This window comes from Bos grunniens, chromosome 13 (assembly GCF_055505025.1).
Source record: "Bos grunniens cultivar Pamir isolate PY7600 chromosome 13, Bosgru_T2T1.0, whole genome shotgun sequence".
Classification (NCBI taxonomy): domain Eukaryota; kingdom Metazoa; phylum Chordata; class Mammalia; order Artiodactyla; family Bovidae; genus Bos; species Bos grunniens.
In genome coordinates this window covers 66,771,697-66,797,023 of record NC_141177.1, presented here as the reverse complement: position 1 = coordinate 66,797,023, position 25,327 = coordinate 66,771,697, and the positions used below count along the sequence as shown (strand labels likewise).

General features: G+C 44.6%; 1 pseudogene across 3 annotated transcripts in view; it reads right to left on the bottom strand.

The window, feature by feature from the left end:
* Positions 1–13,133: 13,133 nt before the first annotated feature.
* The window catches only part of LOC147361163 (histone H2B type 2-K1 pseudogene), an 85,706-nt pseudogene continuing 73,512 nt past the window's right edge, over positions 13,134–25,327 (bottom strand). For all 3 annotated transcript variants that reach the window (XR_015139842.1, XR_015139840.1, XR_015139841.1), the window contains one exon: positions 13,134–25,119. The product of XR_015139842.1 is annotated as a histone H2B type 2-K1 pseudogene, transcript variant X3 (transcript). The remainder of the gene's footprint in view (positions 25,120–25,327) is intronic.

Sequence of the window (25,327 nt, the reverse complement as noted above, 5' to 3'; positions counted from 1 at the left end):
GGAATTAGGTCCTTGCAGTCAGGAAAAATTAGGTCCTTGTCATCAGGAAAAATGAAATTGACAGTCACTGAGGCTGTATCTGCCTTCATTTTCCTTTTTACCTTGAGCCCATTTCATTCCATCTCTGTCAACACATCTCTGCCTCCAATCCCTCTCTATTTCAGGAGCCCAGCTCTCTAGATGTTCCTATGAAACTCCTTTCTCTATCAACCATCTACATGCTAGTATGAATTGCAAACAGTCATCTACATGCTTGTATAAATGGCAGCTACCATTCTGCCTCTATGTGTGACACTACATTTAAAATCTCCAAGATGGGCACTTTCTTAGGTGCTTCCCTGGAAGCAACAAGGTAAAACCCAGTCTGATCAGCATGGAGCTGGGTAGCTCAGCTTAGGAAGAAAAGACTGATGCCTCTCTCTTCTATCCTTCCGATCTTTGGAGTTCCCATGGCAGGTGTTACACGTAAAGAAGACACTGAGTGACGTTGCACAGAAAAACCATAGCTCCCATGAGTCTGCACATCATAAAGACAGAGCAAGGACCTGTCTCCAGTTCAGACTCTGATGTTATCAGTATCGTCCCCAGGTGAGAAACTCCTTCCTTAAAAAGCACTACTTATTCTCTTCCTTTTCTCCAATAACACAAATAGTGAGCAGAGAAATTCTGTGTTTATGGTTTAAAAATTAGCACAAAAGACCGTCACATTAAAATGGCCCAAACCCAGAACACTGGCAACATCAAGTGCTGGTGAGGATGTGGAGAGACAGGAATTCTCATTTGTGGCTGGTAGGGATGCAAAATGATACAGCCACTTTAGAAGACAGCTTGGCAGTTTCTTACAAAACTAAACATACCCCTACCACACAATCCAGTAATTACATTCCTTGGTATTTACTCAAATAAGCTGAAAACTTCTGTCCACACAGAAACCAGCACACAGATGTTTATAGCAGCTTTATCCATAACTGCCAAAACTTGGAAGCTACCGGGATAAATAAACTGTGGTGCATCCAGACAATGGAGTATTATTCAGCATTAGAAAGAAACGAGCCATCAGCCAAGAGAAGACATGGAGGAAACTTAAGAAGCCAATCTGTAAAGGATGCACACTATATGATTACCACCATGTGGCATTCTGGAAAAGGCAAAACTATACAGACAGGCAAAGGATCAGTGGTTGTCAGGGGCTGGTGAGGAGAGAGATGAATTGGTGGAGCAGAGAGGATTTTAGGGCAGTAATACAATGTTACAATGACAGATGCATATCATGATAACTTTGTCCAAACCCACAGAGTGTACAACATCAAGAGTGAGTCCTAATGTCCAGTGCAGACGTCGGGTGATGATGACCTAGGTCCCTCAGTTGTAACAGGCGCACCACCTGCTCGAGGAAGTTGATCACCAGGAGGCTGTGCCTGAGTGGGGGCAGGGGGCATATGGGAAATCTCTGTACTTTCCCCTCAATTTTGAAACCAAAACTCCTCTAAAAAATAAAATGCATTTTTCCAAAAAGATTTTAAAACGTAAGGGAAACAGCCTGAGTTTTTAAGGGGGTCTCTCTGCTCCCCCCACTATCCTCAGCCCCTGAGGAGGGTCTGCCCCCACCATATTCCTGGGAGCCACCAGATGGCGCTGCTGCAGCCGTCGGCGCTCCCATGACTCGAGGCCAAATTGGTGAGGAGCCTGATTCCAGCAGCAAACGCCTGGCAAGGATTCGTGTCAACATGGGGACTAACAGATTCCTCAGGAGGGCTGAGATGAAGCTGGGAGAGTGAGGAGCAAGTAGAGAAAGGAGAAAAGAGAAGTTTGACAGGGAAAGGAAAGTAATGATCAACTAAATGTTGGCTCAGAAGGCATTACGGTGTGACATCACTAAGACTTCCCCATGGACAGTTTAATTTAAAAGGGCAGAAAAAAAGAGCAAATTAGGGGGATGCGGTTCCATCTAGTTTGTGCATGGCTTTGGAAGACGGTCTAAGAACTCGCCCTGCACTGTAAGGAGAGGGCGAGCACAGGAGGTTCGGCTCCAGCGCAGACAGCGCACATGCCCCGGGTACCACTTTCCGCTTGCAGTCTCCCGCCTTGCTCCTCAGAGCCTCAGCGTCTGGCTCCCGCCTCTGCCATACACTGCCTGGGCCTTGCCAAGCCTCCTGGTGATGCATTTGTAAAATGGGGATAGTATTACAACCGCCTTCTCATAGCCGTTCTCAGATCATTTGTGTGAAAAGTATCCCGTAACCGGAAACCTTTGCAATCAATTATTTTTACCATCATCACACTCTGCAGCAGCAGCAGCAGCAGCAGCAGCACACTCTGCACAGCCCCCACGTCCAACAGCTGTTCCCACACCCACAGAAGCATCACAGTCACCATAACTGTGCTTCCAGGGGGGATATTTTTTAAAATTTTATTGACATATAAACATCTACTTCTGTGTTATTGACTATGCCAAAGACTTAGACTGTGTGGATCACAATAAACTGTGGAAAATTCTTTGAGAGATGAGAATACTAGACCACCTGACCTGCCTCCTGAGAAATCTGTACGCAGGTCAAGAAGCAACAGTTAGAACTGGACATGGAACAACAGACAGGTTTCAAATCGGGAAAGGAGTACGTAAAGGCTGTATATTGTCACCCTGCTTATTTAACTTATATGCAGAGTACATCATGAGAAATGCTGGGATGGATGAAGCACAAGCTGGAATCAAGATTGCTGGGAGAAATATCAATAACCTCAGATACGCAGATGACACCACCCTTATGGCAGAAAGCGAAAAAGAACTAAAGAGCCTCTTGATTAAAGAGGAGAGTGAAAAAGCTGGCTTCAAACTCAACATTCAGAAAACTAAGATCATGGCATATGGTCCCATCATTTCATGGCAAATAGATGTGGAAACAGTGTCAGACTTTATTTTTGGGGGCTCCAAAATCACTGCAGATGGTGACTGCAGCCATGAAATTAAAAAACACTTGCTCCTTGGAAGAAAATTTATGACCAACCTAGACAGCATATTAAAAAGCAGAGACATTACTTTGGTGATAAAGGTCCAGCTAGTCAAAGCTATGGTTTTTCCAGTAGTCATGTATGGATGTGAGAGCTGGACTATAGGGAAAGCTGAGCACCGAAGAATTGATGCTTTTGAACTGTGGTGTTGGAGAAGACTCTTGAGAGTCCCTTGGACTGCAAGGAGATCAAACCAGTCCATTCTGAAGGAAATCAGTCCTGAATATTCATTGGAAGGACTGGTGCTGAAGCTGAAGCTCCAATACTTTGGCCACCTGATGCGAAGAACTGTCTTGTTGGAAAAGACCCTGATGCTGGGAAGATTAAAGGCAGGAGGAGAAGGGGATGACAGAGGATGAGATGGTTGGATGGCATTACCGACTCAATGGACATGAGTTTGAGTAAACTCAGGGAGTTGACGATGGACAGGGAGGCCTGACGTGCTGCAGCCCATGGGGTCTCAAAGAGTCAGACACAACTGAGCGACTGAACTGAACTGAGTGACGTAGAGTGGATTGACAATGTTGTGTTGGTTTTTTGGCATTTGGCTTGGCGTGCATGCTTATTTATGTCTGACTCTTGTGACCGCATGGGCTGTAGCCCACCAGGCTCCTCTGCCCGTGGGATTCTCCAGGCAAGCATACTGGAGTGGGTTGCCATGTCCTTGTCCAGGGCATCTTCCCAACCCAGGGATCAAACCTGCGTCTTCTACATTGCTGGTGGATCCGTCACCACTTGAGCCATCACGGAGTTTCTGCTGTACAGCAAAGTGGCTCAGTTATATGTATATATATTTTCCACATTTTTCATTACGGTTTATCACAGGATATTGAATATAGTTCCTTGTGCTGTACGATAGGATTTTGTTTTGCATCCATATCTATGATATATAATATATAATAGTGTGCATCTGCTAACCACAAATGGAGGGGAGTTTGGGGTCTAGTGGGATTTTAAAACCCTCATTGTTGCCTCGTGTGAATCACTGCAATAACCCCCAGGTCAGTCTCCCACTTGGCATCCCTCAAAAGCCACCCTACCAAAGGTAGCCAGGTCTCTAAAGCAGGGCTCAAGTCATGCTATCCCATGCTCTGACACCTCCAATAGTTCTGCCGTCATCTTCCACATGGAAGAAGGGCTCCTTACCTCGGCACTTGGGGCCCTGCAGTTGATCACAGCATCCTCCCCTTCCACACGTCTCCCTCTAGTCCCAGCACGTGCCCTGTATCCCTGGACCGTTCACTGTCTTCTTAGCCTGGTCTTCCACCTCTTGCTCAGGCTGCCATGTAACTCCTGTTCCCGCCTACCAGCCTCTCCTGGAAAAATCTTAATGCATCCCCTAACTCTTCTAAAAGGTCCCTTTTGATTTATTTCTTATCTTTTGGCCAGCTGCATGTGGAATCTTGGTTCCCTCACCAGGGATCAAACTCTCAACCCCAGCACTGGAAGCGCAGAGTCTTAACCACTGGACCACCAGGGAATTCCCTAAAAGGACCCTTTTTTATAGACTACTTTCATGATCCTTGTTCCTTGATTCTACCTATCACTGAATTCCTCCCAAATCATACAGGTTTCATTTCTATCTCTGAATTACTGAGTAAGCCTTGCAATACTAAACCCTGAATGAACTGATTTAGGGATTTCATTTCATTCATCTTCTGACCAAAGCATAAAACTCTGCAGAGTGAGTGCCCGCTGGGTTTTCCCAATATGCCCCCCATCTCCAGTACAGCTCTTTGCCCTTAATGAGAGATCAATACATTTTTGCCGAATTGACTTGAAGGAGTAGAAGAGGACCAGGGTCTGAAGGGACTTCAGTGAGGTTGGTGAAGATGGTAGGGCTAATTGTTAAGAATTTTAATTGAATGTGCAATGAGTATAAACCACTTTTTAAAATATGCTTAGAATCTGTGCAAGTTTTTTTCCACCTGACAGTTACATGTTCTTCCTGTAAATTGCCAGTGATGACTGAAATTTCTATGTCGCAGTGTCTCATAAGTATAATCTGTAGAAATCAAGGTGGCTGCATTTCTGAGCCCCTGTTTCTAACAGCTCTTTTCTGCTTCCCTCCAGATGTTTTCAGGGTTTGATGAGAACATTTTTCTACAGCAGTGGTTCTCCAAGAGCAAGCCTCTTGGAGACCCACAGCATGAGAGTCACCGGGAAACATATTGGAAATGCAAATCATCAGGCCCCCCACACCCACAGACCTACTTGATCAGAAACCCATGGCGGGGGTGGCAGGCAGGGAAGAGAGTAATCTGTGTTTTAACAGCTTTTCATGGGCCTCTCGGAGAAGGCAATGGCACCCCACTCCAGTATTCTTGCCTGGAAAATCCCATGGATGGAGGAGCCTGGTGGGCTGCAGTCTATGGGGTCGCTAAGAGTTAGACACGACTGAGCGACTTCACTTTCACTTTTCACTTTCATGCATTGGAGAAGGAAATGGCAACCCACTCCAGTGTTCTTGCCTGGAGAATCCCAGAGACAAGGGAGCCTAGTGGGCTGCCGTCTATGGGGTCGCCCAGAGTTGGACACGACTGAAGCGACTTAGCAGCAGCAGCAGCAGCAGGGGCCCCTGATGAAAATTAAACCTAAGGACACCAATTCTTGACACTTCCAGATCAGAAGTGTGGTCCATGGACCTGCAGCATCCACACTGCCTGGGAGCTTGAGAGAAACACAAAATCTCAAGCCTCATCTCCAGTCCCGCTGAATCAGCATCTGTATTTTAACAAGACCACTGATGAGTACTTGGCAGGCTCAGAATTGAGAAGTGCCTTGCCTGGAGAATCCCAGGAACAGGGGAGCCTGGTGGGCTGCCATGTATGGGGTCGCACAGATTCGGACACGACTGAAGCGACTTAGCAGCAGCAGCAGCAGCTTCTAGAGCACTTTGGAAAAAAAATGCCTTCCATTAGGAAACTGTCATCAAGGGCTGTGGATGATCAAAACAGTCCCACATTTCTACCACTTCTTCCACCAAAGGATGGTGTCTATGTCCCATTCTCTTGAATTCATTGGCCAGTGACACAGTTCCATCAATAGATATGGCTGTGTTGATGTTGTCTATGCTCCCAGGCTGGGCTTTGAAAGACCTGAGGTTTCTGTCTTCATCCCTGAGAACAGTGTCTTGTGGGACTCATCAACACACTGTCAGAAGCCCCTGCAGATGCCAGGAGGAGGAGGGAAACTAAGACTGTCTGGTTCCCACTCCCGCTGGCTCTCTCTGACAGCCCATCGGCAGCCATGGGAATAAGCCATGGAGCATGTCCCAACCCTGGTGGACCCACAGGAGCAGAAGACACCCCACTGAACCCAGTCACCCCCACAGACTTGCAGCAGCTAAGAAAGGTTGTTGTTCTAAGCCACTACATTTTGGAAGCTTTGTTATACAGCAGTATAAATCTGAAACAGGATGCCAGTGAGTGAACTAACCACGTGACTTCTGAAGTCATCTCTGTCTAAAGTCATTTGCTGAATTATAAAACTATGAATAATGTTCACAGCAGCACTATTCACAACAGCCAAGATCTGGAAGCAACCAGAATGTCCAGCGATAGAGGACTAGATAAAGAAGAACGCATAACCAAGGGAATATTATTGAACCATAAAAATGAATGAAATAATGCCATTTGCAGCAACATCGTGGACCTAGGGGGCCTCCCAGGTGGTATAACTGGTGAAAAATCTGCCTGCCAATTCAGGAGACGTGGGTTCAATCCCTGGGATGGGAAGATCCCCTGGAGTAGGAAATAGCAACTCACTTCAGTACTCTTGCCTGGAAAATTACATGGAAAGAGGAGCCTGGCAGGCTACAGTTCATGGTGTCATAAAGAGTGAGACATGACTGAACACACACCTACATACACACAGACCTAGAGATCATCACACTTAGTGAAGTGAGTCAGGGGAAGACAAATACCATATGCTGTCACTTAAATAGGTGGGATCCATAAGGTTCTTATTAGCAGATATAAGTTATTACATTGTAATGGGTCAACAGCAAGGTCCTACTGAATATAATAGCACAGATAACATATTCAAGACCCTATGCTAAACCATAATGGAAAAGAATATTTTTAAAAAGGATGTATATAAATATATGTATAATTGAATCACTTTGCTGTATAGCAGAAATTAACACAAACTGTAAATCAAGTGTACATCAATAAAAAAGTAAAAAATTTTAAACAAAATTATAAGTATTATGACGTCTATGAATTTTCCCTGAAACTCTCAAAAGTAGATAGATATAGCTATCTGCAAGATGAATAGCCTGTGAATGGAAGACTGCTCAGAAAAACTGAATCTATCATACAGCACAGGATAAAATCCAAATCATTCAACGAGGGTCACTCATGGACCAGGAAGGGTAAGCCAGAAGAGAGTTCTCTTCCTTTGGCCAGAAGCACCTACAACATAGCCAACAATTTCCTCTAAAACAGAAATCATTCACTTTATTTTTAAATTTTGGTGCTTCTAGCCAGGAAAAATTCATATTCTTGAAAAATAAATTCAGGAAGGACACTGTGTCTTAACTCTGTGTCGATAATCAAATTCGGGTCGATCGATGTGTATGGAGCTCCAGCTGCAGGCAGAGCTGAGCCCAGGTGTTTCCAGGACCACCTGCACCACCTGGGCGCAGCAGCAGAACCGTGTGCCCATCCTCCTTGGACCACTTGCCGAGGACTAGATGACTCCAGTTACACAGGGTTGGTTATGGGCATCAGTGTGAAAATGGTGACAGAAACTCAGGGCCCCCAGCTCCCTGCTTCTGCACCCCCTCCTCTCCCTGAACTCCCTCCCAGAGCTCCCAGCCCAGAGCCTGCATATATTAGGAACTCGATAGCTGAAGCATTTTAACAAATCATTTTTCTGGTCTCTGTTTCTTAATGCCCCCTTCTGCTGTTGATAACTATCGGTCAAAAACTAGAATCTGGGACTTCCCTGGTGTGCAGCGGTTAAGAGTCTGCCTGCCAAGGCAGGGGACATGGGTTCGATCCCTGGTCTGGGACGATTCCCCATGCTGCATAGCAACTGAGCCGTGCACCACAGCTACTGAGCCCTCGTGTCCTAGACCTTGTGCTCTGCAACAAGGGAAGCCAGTGCAAGGAGAAGTCCACGCACCTCAGCGAAGAGTAGCCCCCAGTCATCGCAACTAGAGAAAGCCGAGCATAGCAACGAGACCCAGCACGACCAAAATTAAATAATAATAAAATGTTTAAAAAAAAACAGAATCTGAAACATATCACTTATGTTTTAACATGAATTTAAATCAATGTATCACTTCTCCTAGGGTCTTTGCATTTTGCCCCATTTATGAAAAGAAAGGTGTTAATTTTAGGCAGGTAGGTAAGTAAGTAGTAAAGAATTCGTTGCCTTCCTTTTTTTACTTAAATTTTTCTCTTCAATGAAAAGGGTCTTTCTTAGTGGCATCACTACAGAGGTTAGTGGGCCTACACCCCCTACTCTGTGCTAAACACGTAAAGGTATAGGATGTGGAAGTGCGGATAGTGCACGATCAACAAGCCAAGGAGTACCCTGGCCGTCGGTATGCCGCTTGGAACCGTATGCAGAAGTCCCACAGTGGCGGGGGATCATCCCCACGGTATGCATGTGTGACCAGGAGAGAAAGCGCAGGTGTAGAGTCGTGGGAAAAGCCAGGAAGTCTGGCGAGACATCTATTCCAGCCACTTGCTGAACCCAATATGGCCAGAGGAAAGCCCCTCAAGGCCACCCACCTGGCTCTATTCGGCTTCTATGGTCAGCCACCGACAGCCAGCTGACTTAGAAGTGTGAAATAAATGATGCTTATTACAAAGCCTCCAAGGTTCTAGAGCTATTTGTTATATAGCAGAATCCCAGCAAAAGCCTAGCACAGTCAAGAAATTAAACATTTCTGCAATGAATTCAGAGTGTTAAGGATGCCAGGAACTAAAAAGGACTAAATGTGAAGCAGCTGAACTGAGGTGGATGAACCTAGAGCCTATTATACAGAATAAAGTCAGAAGGAGAAAAAAATATCATGTATTAACATATACATGTGGAATCTAGAAAAATGGTACCGATGAACCTATTTGCAGGGGAGTAATTTATCAAAAGATGCTTACTCCTTAGAAGGAAAGTTATGTCCAACCTAGATAGCATATTCAAAAGCAGAGACATTACTTTGCCAACAAAGGTCTATCTAGTCAAGGCTATGGTTTTTCCTGTGGTCATGTATAGATGTGAGAGTTGGACTGTGAAGAAGGCTGAGCACCGAAGAATTGATGCTTTTGAACTGTGGTGTTGGAGAAGACTCTTGAGAGTCCCTTGGACTGCAAGGAGATCCAACCAGTCCATTCTGAAGGAGATCAGCCTTGGGATTTCTTTGGAAGGAATGATGCTAAAGCTGAAACTCCAGTACTTTGGCCACCTCATGCGAAGAGTTGACTCATTGGAAAAGACTCTGATGCTGGGAGGGATTGGGGGCAGGTGGAGAAGGGGACGACAGAGGATGAGATGGCTGGATGGCATCACTGACTCGATGGACGTGAGTCTCAGTGAACTCCGGGAGTTGATGATGGACAGGGAGGCCTGGTGTGCTGCGATTCATGGGGTTGCAAAGAGTTGGACACGACTGAGCGACTGAACTGAACTGAATAGAGATGCAGAGGCAAAGAACGGGCTTGTGGACACAGCAGGAGGGTGGGGTAAATTAAGAGAGGAACACTGACATATACACGCTTACCAGGTGTAAGACAGAGAGCTAGCGGGAAGCTGCTGTACAGCACAGGCAGCTCAGCTCCTGCTCTGGGGTGACCTAGAGGGGTGGGATGGTGGGGGGGTGGTGGAGAGGATAAACAGGAGAAGGTGGTGGCAGAGGGTGAGATGGTTAGAGAGCACCACCAACTCAAGGGACATGAACTGGAGCAAACTCTGGGAAATAGTGGAGGACCGAGAAGCCTCACGTGCTGCGGTCGATGGGGTTACAAAGAGTCAGACGCGACTTAGTGACTAAACAACAAATATATATACTTATGGCTGAGTCACCTTATTATACGGCAGAAACCAACACAACACTGTAAAGCAATTATCCTCCCATTTAAACAGATGAATTAAACAGAAAAGGATGTCAGGGCTCCAATGCAAAGGCAGGCTTCATCAGGGAAACATTCCCTGCAGGGCTGTCTGTGGGTCTCAGGATCACAGAGTCCACTGAGGACAAAGAGCACGTCAGCAGGAAGCCCCTGGGGTGGCCTCTACATCTGAAGGTCGACCACAGCGCTTCACATCCCTGGCAAGACAGACTCTGTCCTGCTTGAAGCCCGTGAGAGTTCACAACCAGAGGCGCACAGTGGAGGGGGTACTGACCAGCGTCAAACACCGTGGTTCTCAACTCCATTCAGGCCATTTCAATAAGCTACCACATCTTGTGAGGAAACACAAGCATGGGTATGTCCATGAGCACTAAGTTGAGGGCTTTGTAGAGACTCAACAATGCAAATTGATTTTTTTTTCTTTTACTTTGGAAAACAATTCGTCAATTTCTCTTTTTATTCCAATCATGATAAAATGCACATGACGTAAAATTTAATGTCTGTTATGGACTGAATATTTGTACCACCCCTGCCCCAAATTTATGGCACAGACCCAGCCCCTAGTGTGGCTGAATCTAGAGATGAGGCCTCAAAGGAGTGGATTAAGGTTAAATGAGGTCATGAAGGTGGGACTCTGTCTGACAGAATTAGTGCCCTTAGAGGAGACACCAGAGAGCTCTGTCTCTCTGCACACACTCACAGAGGAAAGGCTACATGAGGACAAAGCAAGCAGACTGTCCAACAACCAAGAAGAGGGCCTTCATCAGAAACCAAATTTGCCAGCACCTTGATCATGGGCTACCAGACTCCAGAATTGCAAGGAAATACAGTGTCTGTCATGTAAACCCTGCTGACAGGAACTTGTTATGCAGCCCAAACAGACAAATACACCTTTTCAACTATGCTTACATGTATAGTTCAGTGACATTAAGTACTTTTGTGTTATTATGCAAAACTGATTTTCTAATGTTGTTCAATTAGGAATGAGACAACGGTAAAGAAATTTTTTTTTGCAGATGAAATCATAAAAGTCTAGAACTCTGCATTCAGATTACTTTTCAAATACCTTTAAACTCTCATTCGTTTGTAAGGACCCAAACTGGAAAACAAAACTCTGTGACTGTGTTTTGTAACAAAAACCAGTGGAAAACTTTGACCAGTGAAACCATCACACCCAAGGTCAACAAATGAATGTTGTTGATACGGTTAAGTGAGAATGGTTTGGTAGGTGGATTTTATTTTTTAGAATTTCCTTCTTTGACTCTTTTGGTTGACCCGTGATTCCCGGTGTTGGTAAGTTAGATAAGGGAGTTTGTACAGATTCCGTTCCATGTGGCTGCACCTTTGAGGATGAATTGGTTTCCACCAGGCAAAGAGGGAGAGGGTCAGAGCCCAGATGGATAAAGTCGCAGGAGCATAACTGTACCTGACATACCAGGGAACTGGGGAGGTGTCAAGTGTGACTGGGACACTGGACCACAAGGGCATCCCAGGAGGAAAAGGCAGAAAAGTGCATTGGTCCCAGATCACGTCAGGCTTTGAAAATCATGCTAAGATATTTGGACCTGACCCTGTGTGTGGGCCCTGAAGGTTTTCCTCGGGGTTGGGTCCAATACAGCACAGAGACTGAAGGAAGGGGGGACTGGAATCAGGTGTTTCCTGCAAGAGTCCCTGTAAGAGATGACAAAGGTCTGAAATAAACAGTAGCAGCAAAATGGAAATGTGGGTGCAGACACATTTGTAGGGGCAGGTGTTTTTTCAAATAAAATTGACACTTTGTGGAGAGAAAGAATAAATTTTTCAAGACACTTTGTGGAGAGAAAGAAGTTTTTCAAGACTGATGAAAACGTTTCTAGCTTGTTTCAAATAATGGTTAAGGTTGGAAATTTCCTCCTGGCAGGAAATTGTCCTGGAGCTTTCTCCTAGGCAGATATCTTTTTGACATGGATTAATTAATTTTAACTGATTGCCTCATATTCCTATTGCCACTTGGAGCAGAAAGTGAGAGGGGGGATTAAAGGGGGAGAATTCAACACCCCTCTGGTTCACAGTGACCTAAACCATCGAACAGGATAACAGCCAAAAAATGGAACTCTCCTAGAATCAGCTGCAGAGCCAGATTAAGAGTGGAAAACCCTGGGTGTGGTGCCTATAGCAGGATTTATTGAGCACATAGAATATGTACCAAAAGAAAATGTCATCCAGGGCTTCCCTGGTGGCTCAGTGGTAAAGAATCTACCTGCCAATGCAAGAGACCAGAGTTCAATCCCTTATCTGGGAAGACCCCACATGCTTGGACCAACTAAGCCTGTGAGCCACAACGACTGATCCCGTGCTCTAGAGCCTGGGAGCCACAAGTACTGAAGCCTGTGTGCCCTAGAGCTGGGGCCACAATAGGAGAAGCCACGGCTGCAATAGGAGAAGCCACGGCAACGAGAAGCCCTCACACCACAACTAGAGTGTGGCCCCCTTTGCCACAAGTAGAGAAAAGCCCGTGCAGCAGTGAAGACCCAGCACAGCTAAAACTAAAACAAAGAAATCAAATTGTTTTCTAAAAAGATGTCTTCCAAAATCCTCTTCCAATAGAGTTGGACAAAAAAAATCTTCCCTTGTAACATAACAGAATTGTTAAGTTGAAATCAGTTGAACAGCATTAGTCGTGTTCTCCAAGGTAAATCTCATCCCTTTCCATTTCTTTCTCATACAGGAGTCTTTTGAGACACTTTTAGGAGAGTCTGTGGCTCAGCTGGTAAAGAATTCGCCTGTTATACGGGAGACGTGGGTTCGGTCCCTGGGTTGGGAAGATCCCCTGGAGAAGGGAAAGGCTACCCACTCCAGTATTGTGGCCTGGAAAATTCCATGGACTGTATAGTCCATGGGGTCACAAAAACTCAGACACGACTGAGCGGCTTTCACTAGGAAAGTCTGAGCCATAAGACCTCCTCTGGGACTCAGAGTACTGAGCCATAGTAACTGACCATGAGTATCAACAGCTGTGACAAACACTGAGGCTACATCTTTTTTTATTTTTTTTTTTAAACTTTTTTTACAGCAGTGCAGCCTTTATTAAGGTCAGGCCCCGGCTCACTTGGAGCTGGTGTACTTGGTCACAGCCTTGGTGCCCTCGGACACAGCGTGCTTGGCCAGCTCCCCAGGCAGCAGCAGACGCACGGCCGTCTGGACCTCCCGGGACGTCAGTGTGGTTCGGCCTGAGTACTGGGCCAGCCGGGCGGCCTCACTGGCCAGCCGCTCAAACAGATCGTTCACGAACGAGTTCATGATGCTCATGGCCTTGGAGGAGATGCCGATGTCGGGGTGCACCTGCTTCAGCAGCTTATAGATGTACATGGAGTAGGTTTCTTTGCGCCGGCTGCGCCTTCTGGACTTCTTGTCCCCAGGACTCCGGCCACGCCGGCCCCCAGACTGCTGCAGCTGTCCGTGCTCAGCGCTCATCCTCCTGGTCCTCCCGGCGGCCGAGGCTACATCTTTTGTGTGTATATTTTATCACTGGGGCTTCCCAGGTAGCTCAAGTGGTAAAGAATCCGCCTCCCAGAGCAGGAGAGGCAGGAGATGTGGGTTCGATCCCTGGGTCAGGAAGATCCCCTGTAGTAGGAAAGGGCAACCCGCTACAGAATCCTTGCAGGAAAAATTCCACAGACAGAGGAGCCTGGCAGGCTACAGTTCACGGGGCCGGAATGAATAGGACACAACTGAGAGGCTGAGCAAAAATCACTGAAAGCCATGGATACATGAATTTGAGTTAACACTGTGACTGTGGTGATCTTGCCTGGGAGGTGCTTAGAATCTAATAAGAGAAATAGGCTGATATAGAAAGGACTATAACACAAAAAATCAAAAGTAGCATACAGAGGGAAGAGGGAAGGTGTTCCTGTAGCTCAGAGAAGCGACATTTTATCCTTTCAATGTGATGAAAATATTATCTACCCTCCTGGACCCCACAAGTCCTCCTCTTATCCCTAACTCATCTGGCTCCACTCTTGGGCCACTCCTCGTGGTGTTTCCTAAAATGCGCACTGTGTTTCGTATAAAGGTCTTCCAGTCTCTGTCATCCCACTGCCCAGTCTGAGACGAGCGGTGTCTGCAGGCCCGGGAGGGCTGTGTGCATGAGGTCTGGCTTATTCCATTCGGGGAGGTCAAACCTCACTCAAGTCATGCTCCAGACTGGGCTTTACTGGACCCAGTCCATGCTCTCTTGAGTGCTAGCTTCCTGAAGGTGGCTGGGAACAGGACACGCTACAGGAAAATCCAGGAATGTCTAGATGTGGTAAAAATACCAGTGTTTCTCCGGTATGCACACCAGACTCTGGCCCTAAAATAGGATGTTGACCTGTTTACCCTGAAGGCAATTAAGCCTGAGTTCCTCAGGAACATCCATTTCACATTCCTTACGTCCTTCCGGAAAGCTTCCATTACAAGTGTCTTTGTTAACTTTTCATGATAGCATCTCAGGCTGCCAGCAGTAAAGTGAACTGAAGGAAGAGCAGTTAGATTAAATTCTAGGTCAAGAAAGTCTTCTAAATTGGGGCCTAGAGATTCAATGCACTAGGTTAGCTTAGATGCAATTTTTGCCTACGACCAGGCTCTTATGATCTCTTCTAATTCTAGAATCCTGTAATCCTAAACTCAATGGAAAAAATATAAAGATCAATGGAAAGGCTGCTGCTGCTAAGTCACTTCAGCCGTGTCTGACTCTGTGCGACCCCATAGATGGCAGCCCACCAGGCTCCCCCATCCCTGGGATTTTCAAGGCAAGAACACTGGAGTAGGGTGCCATTGCCTTCTCCAAATGGAAAGGCTACCTTCTATTAAATAATATATGCCAAGCTCTTCACAGTTTTGGTGGGTTCTTTTTTTTTTTTTTTTTTGGTGGCATAAAGGATTTCAGGTTCTGAGCGTACATTCAGTTTTACAGTTTGATGTCTTCACTTAACATATTACAAATTTTCTTCATGTTATTCAATATTGTTTTGTGATTTTTTTTTTTTTTTTTTGCTGTGCCATGAGGCATGTGGGATCTTAGTTCCCCAATCAGGGATCGAACCCATGTCCCCTGCAGTGGAAGCATGCAGACTTAACCACTGGACCACCAGGGAAGTACCCAGACAGTCTTTTATTTAATCCCCACAGCACCCCTAAGATTAAGTATGAATAACTGCCATCTTAGAGACAGAGAATCTAAGACTCAGAAAAGTCAAGTGACTGTGCAAGTCACAAAGCTAGAAAGTATCAGATCAGAAATGAAAACCCAAATTCATATGATGCCAAAATCTTTGCCCTTCTTTTAGAGACAAGTTCAGTTGTTGGTGTGGGGCCAACAAATCAAACTGATAAAAATCTAGGAGCATAATGGAACTGACATTCCAGAAAGAACTTTGCATAACAAAGGAAAAGGGATGTCTATAACCTGGGAATGTCTAGTCTTTAAAGAAACACGGAGCAGCCACACAATGAGAAGGAGCTGGTTAAATGGTCTTATCCAGCCCCTTCCTGGTTCCACCCTGGGCTTCTGGGATCCTCTCAGCTTTTTCTCACTAAGTTGTTCTTAAGCCAACTGCTGTAAAGAGGTAATACAGTTCCAGTTCTCAGCTGTATGGTTTACTGGATGTCCTCACAATTCCCCCACTGAAGATGAGCAGAAGTATTGACAAAGATCTCTTTAAAAGCACTGATAAGATAGCCAAAAAGCAAAGGACAAAAGAGGCCAAATAATCAGAAACTCAAGGAGGCAAATCTGTTCTTACCTTGATATTTTTTTACCCTTTTTTAAAGTTGCCAAATGTGTTCATTAGTGTGTATATATCAGTTCAGTCGCTCAGTCATGTCCAACTCTTTGCGACCCCATGAATCACAGCATGCCAGGCCTCCCTGTCCATCACCAACTCCCGGAGTTCACTCAAACTCATGTCCATCAAGTCGGTGATGCCATCCAGCCATCTCATCCTCTGTCGTCCCCTTCTCCTCTTGCCCCCAATCCCTCCCAGCATCAGGGTCTTTTCCAATGAGTCAACTCTTTGCATGAGGTGGCCAAAGTATTGGAGTTTCAGCTTCAGCATCAGTCCTTCCAATGAATACCCAGGATTGATCTCCTTTAGAATGGACTGGTTGGATCTCCTTGCAGTCCAAGGGACTCTCAAGAGTCTTCTCCAACACCACAGTTCAAAAGCATCAATTCTTTGGCACTCAGCTTTCTTCAAGTCCAACTTTCACATCCATACATGACCACTGGAGAAACCATAGCCTTGACTAGAAGGACTTTTGTTGGCAAGGTAATATCTCTGCTTTTCAATATGCTATCTAGGTTGGTCATAACTTTTCTTCCAAGGAGTAAGTGTCTTTTAATTTCATGGCTGCAGTCACCATCTGCAGTGATTTTGGAGCCCCAAAAAATAAAGTCTGACAGTTTCCACTGTTTCCCCATCTAGTTCCCATGAAATGATGGGACCAGATGCCATGATCTGAGTTTTCTAAATGTTGTGTGTGTGTATATGTGTGTGTGTGTGTATGTATATATATTTGCGGGGGACCTCATTGCACAGCATATGGGATCTTAGCTTCCCCACCAGGGATCAAATCATGGTCTCTGCAGTGGAAGCATGAGTCTTAACCACTGGACCACCAAAGAAGTTCCATGCCATTTTCTGTACCAAGTGGATTCTAGCTTAGATACTCAAGGTTCCCATGGTACAGGGGATGGGGAGAAAGCCTAAGGTGACAAGGAGTCTACAGAAAACAGCTCAATCACATTCACTGTAAGGTGAAAAAGAAACAAGCTCAGACCTAGGTGACTACAAGGAAAGGTACCTGTCTCACACCTGCCACTAAGTTGAAAGCAAGAAATACTCCTCTGAGAGTTTATAGCCACAAACCAGCCTCCACGTGAGTTTGCAAGTCAAGGAGTTAGTAGTTAAACTCATTGGAACTGGTCAGTCTATTTCTCCTTCTTCCTGAAAAACCAGACACATGTGAAATCTCAACAGAAAGATATTGGGTGAACTTAAACCACTGAATTACTTTCCACCATGTCGACAAGCTTCCTTAATAGCCAGAAGCATCCTCTGAGTCTCCTAGCAGTGAAAAAGAATCCTGTATTAGTCAGGGTTCCCCAGGGGAAGAGAACTAGGAAATGTGTTATATATGTATGCTATATATAAACATTTATAAATGTTTGGAAGATTTGTTATAAGAAATTGGCTAGCCTCATTAGGAGAGCTGACAAGTCCAAAGATGTGTGCCAGTGAGTCAGTAGCTGGTGGCAAGGAGGGATGAGGGTACAGTTTTTATCCAAAGGCCAGTAAACTCGTGATCAAGAAAGAGGTGATGCTTCTCCTCAAGTCTGAAAGCAAGAAAAAGCCCACATCCCAGTCTGAAAGTGATCAGGCAAGAGGAATTCTCCTGTACCCTGTGGAGGGTCAGCCTTTCTTTCTATTCAGGCCTTCAACTGATTGAACAAGGCCCATCACATTATGGAGGGCAATCTGCTTTTTTCAATCTATTTATTTAAATGTTAATTGCATCCAAAAACACCCTCATAGAAACACACAAGTACTATTAGACCAAATATCTGGGCACCATGTGACCCAGTCAGGCTGACAGTTGAAATTAACCATCACAAATACCACGTACAGTATTAGCTCAATCCTTTGCCCACAGACTTCTTTGCCAGGGAACTCCTCTTGGGATTAGAGAAATACTGCTGTGATGGACAGCAGCTGGAGCTCTGATAGTCTGGTACCCCAATGCCCATCATGACCAGGATCAAAGCGCATCTCCATCTGACAGAGCAGGTCCATTCTAACCAGTTCCTGTCCAGAAGGCCCACACATCACACACCCCCCACCCCTCCCCACCCCCGCCACTACTCCTCGTACATGGTCGGGTTAGAGCAGTGCTTCTAAGACTAGAGTGTGCATAGCAATCGTGTGGAGCTCTTGTTAACATGCAGACTCTGGTTCAGTCAGTCTGGGGTGGTCCTGAAGCTCAGCATTTCTTACAAAGTCCTGAAAGCTGCTGATGCTGCTCCACAGACCACACTCTGAGCAGCAGGTTCTAGAACAGACATGGCTTCTTCACAGCATCAGCAGGGACAGAAAAGGGCCAGCTTTTTTCATTCGTCCTGTTCACTTATGACCAGGGCTCAACCTCTGTCATATACCCTCTTCCTAACTCCAGCCCCTTGGCTTAGCCTTTATAACAAATAAGATGCAGTCTGAGACGCTGGCTTATCTATAAGGGCCCCCACCCAGAAGGCCTGTAGAAGAGAGTATGCTCCATTACACCTCGTCAGCGTTCAGGAGATGCTGTCTGCTTTTCGGCCATGGTTCCTCTAACACCCTGTCGTCTCTGATGCACAGCTCTAAACAGCTAGGATTTGTTCTGCTGTTGTTTCTGTGGCATTTTCTAGGTGTAATTGCCGAGCCCCTCCCCCCATACTATAAAGCCTCAAAGGCAAGGACAACAGTAACACCACCACCACATTTATTTAATAATAAACACACTGCAAAACAGCTTTGAGGTATGTATGAGTACACACCGTCCCATCTGCACCCGACACTTATCCTCAAAAGCAAACTTCACCTGCTCTGAAAATTCTTCTTCAGGCCCATAAGGACAGCATTTATCACAGCTTGAAGTTCTGCTTAGTTATTCATGTACTTGGCCACACCACGTGGCAGGCAGGATCTTAATTCAACCAGGATGGTTCAACCAGGGATGAAACCCTGCTCCCTGCAGTGGAAACTCAGAGCCTTAACCACTGGACCGACATGGAAATCCCTGTTATGCTTATTTATAGATCACATCTCCCACTGTAAACTTTTCAAAGATAGAAACTCTATCATATACCTACAGGTTTGTGCCACTCAGAACACAATCCGGAATGAATGAGTGAACTGACTCTACATTTATAATGTACAACCACCCTGGCAAGTAGGTTGCTTTTTCTTATCTCCATTTTGCTGATGAGGAAACTAAGGGGGAGAAAATAAGTGACCTGCCCAAGGTCACACTGGTAGGTGTCGAAATTCTGACAGAGTGGGAACTCTGCCACGTGACCACCCTCCCAATGGCTTATGTCTTGAGATCTCCCAAGAGGTTTTGCTGCATTTGCCCCTCGAAGGAAGGAGAGAGTGAGGTGTGCTGCAGGTCATGACTTTGTCGCACATAGAGATGTTGTGATTTACTTGCGCTCCCAGAGCTGGCCGCCAGCAGGTAGTGGACTGAATCCGAGTTCCCGTGTGTCCCACGCGTCACTGGCACTGACCTCACATGTCCATCCCTCCTGGGGACCAGCTCTGCTCAGGGTCCAGTCCCGGGTGCAATTACACTGCTTAACCCCCAGGATGATGACCCAGGGTAACTGTCAATTTTTAGACTTGAACTTTCCGAGAGCAACTCTTTCAGTTGGTTTGAGTTTAGCATTTTAAAATGTGTACTATGTAATATTTTTTCCCCTCCTTTGGCATTTAAATTTTTCCATGTGTCTAAGTGAAATCCAATATGTGAATAAACACAAATTAACTCATCAAAATGAAAGCAGTAAGAGAAGCCAGTTATTTCCAAGACTTCTTGCCAAAGCCTCCCCTGACTGTCTCCTGAAAGGCAGAGCCAGCTGTCTGCTGTTATTAGGTGACATTTGACAAACCCGGCATCCATTTTTAATAATTACTGCACATAAAACCCCCAAAGAGAAGTGGGGGGATGCAGCTGTGTCTGAAAAATAAGAGACACATAATACACTTTAACTAGTAGGAACAGAAGTTGGGCTCATGAGATGCTTTATATTCTTCCTTAATGCTTCATTTTTTCCAAAACATGTATTGGTTTTATAATTTTTTAAAAACTCAGTAAAAGAGTAAAAAAAATTTACTGTTTATATGCCAGGTGACCTGAATCAACTCAGTCATTCAAAATTATCAGACTGTTTGCACATCCCATAACTAAAGTTAAATAAGAACTACAGGTTTCATTATCCATTACTGTGCTCCAAGGAGATGTGTGATTCAGACAGCAAAGGCCAGACCAAATTCTGCCACACACAAAAATATTTATTAGTGAGTGGGCACCAAATCAGCCATTCCTGTAAGTTCTATGGGGGACCAGGGCTTGGACCTTTCCGTGAAATGTTAACTCAAAACAGACGCAACAACATTCTAACAGTAGTGTTCAGCTACCACACTAGTGGGATCCATGTGCTAGAACGCTCTGTTAATGACAGACATAAGACAAATTAATGTGTCTAGCTTAGATAACACCCCAAAGGTTGCAATTTGCTAGCATTACCAGATTTCTACATCCCATTCATGTTTTCTTTTTAAAAAAATACTTATTTGGCTGCACTGGGTCTTGGTTGTGGCACGCAGGAGGTTTAGTTGCAGCAGGCAAGCTCTAATTTGCAGCATGTGGGATCTAGTTCCCTGACCAGGGATTGAACCCAGGCCCCTGCACTGGGAGTGCAAAGTCTTAGCCACTGGACCACCAAGAAAGCCCTGACAAGGGTGTTGTTAACTAGTTCTTGCCAACTCACACATCTTGGACACCACTTAATTCTCTATTGAAAAATAGCTTCATAAATTTATTAGGGAATAATAATTCCCTATTTATTATCAGGGAACTCTCTAGGACTGATCAGAGATTGTTGTTCACTCAGTCATGTCCGACTCTTTGCAAGCCCATGGACTGCAGCAGGCCAGGACTGGAGAAGGGAACGGCAAACCACTTCAGTATTATTGCCTTGAGAAACCCATGAACAGTACGAAAAGGCAAAAAGATCAGAGATTAATATCACTAAAGTCTGATTGTACTAATGTAATAACATCCATTCCCAAAGAGTATGAACAGTTAGAGTATTTCAAATGTTAACTCACAACCCCACAGAGGATTAGGAACACACACACAATTTTCATACTGAAATATTTTAAAGTAAATTGCAAAATATTAAAAAAGTAAATTTTATGTACATGAAAAAGCTAGATAAAACAAAAGAATACAACAATGATAAGTGAACTTTATGAAGACATATAAAAGGATGATGAAAGCTCGTTCCATTAAAATGAGCACTTCTAACCTTAGTCTGGTTCTTAATTACACAAAAATGTCACAGCTTAGTTTCTTCATTTTGAATCCAAACAGAGCCCCAGGTCAGTGACAAGACTTGCCCAAAGTTGTCCTGAGAATCAATGGCAAAGCCAAAACTGGCACTAATCTTTAACCTTTCCATGGTTGCTATGGAGCTTCTGGGGGGAAAAAAACTTTTCAAATACAAAAATGATCCATCACTTTTTGCATAAAGTGTGTATGAGAAAATAAAATATGAAGATATAATAAAAGGTTATCCACAGTTCCTGCACTCAGAATCCTTATAGGTGCATCTTCTTCTAGATATTAGCACAGGATTAATCCACCCCTTGTTATTTTAATTTACAGAGTTACATGATACTTCATATATAGTTTTGTGGTCAACTTTTATTTAATTTGGTTTTCTATAGGAAACAGTCCACCATGCTATGCAATAGCCTTCAGAAACATGATGTCTCTAATGGTTGCATGACAGGTCATTGTATTTTCATTCATTTATTCATTCTTCTATTTTTGGACATAAAGGTTATCTCAAGAGGTTTGTTATGATCACTCTAAGCTGAACTTCTGCCCCTAGAACGCAACACTATGAAGGCTGCAGGTTTGTTTGTATTATTGATTATAGTACTCTCAGAGAGAGTACCCAAAGAGAGTGTCCAGTACACAGCAGCAACTCTGGATGACCGTGTAGAAGGATGGACAAGTGGATGGATGGATGGTCGGACATGGATGAATGGATGTCAGTGGATGGGTTGACATGGATGGATATTCGTTTGCATCTCTGTTAACTTCCTAAAACTCTTTTTAGCTTGAGCACTAATGTTGATATTCCAGTTAAAGTTGCCACATAAAATACAGGACATCAATTTATCTGAAATGACTCATTCCATATTATATAAAAATGTATTCATTTTTATCTGACGTTTATCCAAAATTACTTAGCTGAAATTCAAATTTAGCTTGAGTAGACCATATTTAAATTTGCTAAATCTGACAAACATAAGTCTTGATGTCCCTTCACAAAGCAGGCTGCCTAGAATAACTCATTGGTCTCTGAGAAAAACCTAAATCCTCTTAAAGGATCTGAACCCACTGGTCTATGGAAACAGTGAGTGAGATAAACAGCCATTATCTCTTGAGCCCTTGATCTTCCTAACTAGTCAAGACAAAAAAAAAACAATAGGGGAGAGGGTACCCAATCAGGACAATGCCCACAGCCAGAGTATCATCTTTCCAAACACAAACCGCACGTAGGCAGACGTGGAGTAAAAATTAAGGTCTCCATCCTGTCAAGCCAACTTGTCGTCCCACTGAAACTTCCAAGAAACTCACAAGCTCGTGGGGATTGTCACTGCTCAGTGGCACCGTTTTATGCTGGTTTTCCTCCTGACTTACCCCCTGCACTGCATCCTCCTCCTTCCTCAGGCCTAACCCTCTTTCCCCTCAATCTAAATGACTACAGAAATGCTCAGACACACGCAAAAGTAGGAATACCAACACCCATCATTAAGCTTCAACAACTATCAACTCATGGCCCATCTTCTTTCATCTTATACCCCCATCACCACTGTGCTGCTCAATGCCACTGGGCCATCTTGAAGCAAATTTTATAATAATATCACACATCCTATTATTTCAGCCATAAATATTTCAGTGTGTATTGCAAAAAACATAAAGATTGCCCCATGTGTCTTATAAATTTTTTAAAACAACTGACTTGTTCAAAATTAGGATTCAAATAAGGGCTACATGTCAGTTTGATGGTTGTGTCTTTTAAATCTTTAACCTATAGGTTTACTCTTCCTGTTCTCCTTGAATTTCATTTAGTGAAGAAGTAGGGTCTTTTGCCCTACCTAATTTCCCACACTATAGGTTTTTATTAAATGCATCCCCCCAGGGTGTGGCTTAACATGGTCCCCTGCCCCATGTAGTTCCTGACTATAAACTGGTAGTTAGATCTAGAGGCTTGATTGGATTTGAATTTCACTTTACAGCAAGTATATTTCATGGTAGTTCTGTGTACTTCCTGTTATATCACATCAGGAAGCTCATGGTGTCTGTTTTGGATGTTAAATATTAATCAGTGAGTTCAGGAAGTGCTAGCTTGATCCATACATTAGAACGTCCCCCATCAACTTTTCCACCCTTTGGTTTCAGCATTGATGACAAGCAGTCAATCCTAAGGAAATCAACCCTGAATATTCATTGGAAGGACGGGTGCTGAAGCTGAAACTCCAATACTTCAGTCACCTGAGGCAAAGAGCTGACTCACTGGAAAAGACTCTGATGCTGGGAAGGAAGGGGGCGACAGAGGATGAGGTAGTTGGATGGCATCACTGACTCAATGGATATGAGTTTGAGCAAACTCGGGGAGACAGTGAAGGACAGGGAAGCCTGGTGTGCTGCAGTTCACTGGGTTGCAAAGAGTCAGACACAACTTAACAACTGAACAACAAATGGTTTCATTAAAAGTTTCAAAATGGTGATATTCTAACTCCATCTTTCCTGCTAAATTTAGTAGCTGGATTTTTCCATAAGGAAGACATTGCCCTGGTCCACTCTTTGTGAGTATGGTTCATACTTGACTTTTATCCCTCTTTTTCACTAGTTTTCAGAATCAAAGGCGACATACTCTTAAAAAGGAAACAAATGAGTTTAGTTTTGTTTTGAATATCATTATGAATTCACAGATTTCTACACATGTATGTTTCCCACACCTACACTTTATTATGCCCTTCATCAGTAATTGGGTATCAGGACTGAGAATCAGGTCAGGGCAAAATGTTGCTATGAAGACATGGACTTGACCCACACCCTCAGGAAGTGGTCCTCTGCCTGTTCTGCCCGGACCAGCCTTCTAGCCATACAGCCTGACCCTGGGCTTGGCGCCATTCACGAGATGTCTCAGGACTCTGAACCATGCTGTGGACTCTCCGCCAGCCACATCCCTTAATTTGCATGAGATGGTGTGAAAATAACCTTTGAAGAAGTGTGGCTGTCTGAGCAGGCCAGGGTCGAAGTTGGAGAGGACAGGGCTTCTTGGAGCACGAAGTGGGGTCTGAGCATCTTTTGACAGCATCCTGGGAAGAAGACACTCAGGTACAAAAGCCCAGTTGGCTCTAAGGCACCCCTCTGCAGAGCTTGAGTAGAAGAGAGAAAAGCACTAGAAAGTACAGAGCTTTTCAGGTGAACACAGCTCAAGCATCAGCCTGGGGGCAGGAAGGCACCACGGGAAACAGACAAAAGCTATGGAGAGCAGAGCAGAAGGACGGCAGGAACTTTGATGTGAAAGACAAGTCAAGATGGGGAGACGGACCTGTGTTCACAGCAGCACTGCTCACAATAGCCAAGACATGGAAGCAACCTCAGTGTCCATTGACAGAGGCATGGAAAAAGAAGATGTTGTACACAGATACAACGGAACAGTCCTCAGCCATAGAAAGAACTAAATAATGCCATTTGCAGCAAATAGATGGACCTAGAGATGATGTAAGGAAAGTAAGTCAGAGAAAGACAAATACCATATGATATCACTCATACGTGGAATCTTCGATACGACACAAATGACCTTATTTATAAAACAGAAAGAGATTCACAGAATAGAAAACAAACTTAAGGTTACCAAGGGTAAAAGGGGGTGGGGAGGGATGAATTAGGAGTTTGGGATGAATAGATGCAAACCAGTACTCTTGCCTGGAAAATCCCATGGACGGAGGAGCCTGGTGGGCTGCAGTCCATGGGGTCATGAAGAGTCGGACACAATTGAGCGACTTCACTTTCACTTTTCACTTTCATGCATTGGAGAAGGAAATGGCAACCCACTCCAGTGTTCTTGCCTGGAGAATCCCAGGGATGGGGGAGCTTCGTGGGCTGCCGTCTATGGGGTCGCGCAGAGTCAGACACGACTGAAGCGACTTAGCAGCAGCAGCAGTACCTAGGATGGATAAACAATAAAGTCCTACTGTAGAGCACGGGGAACTATATTCAACGTCCTGTGATAAGCCATAATAGAAAGCAGATGAAAAAGAATATATATGTATACAGCTGAATGACTTTTCTGTAAAGCAGAAATTAAAGCAACATTGTAAATCAACTATACTTTGATGAAATAAAAAGAGACAGGTGACTGAGGAGGGAAAAGA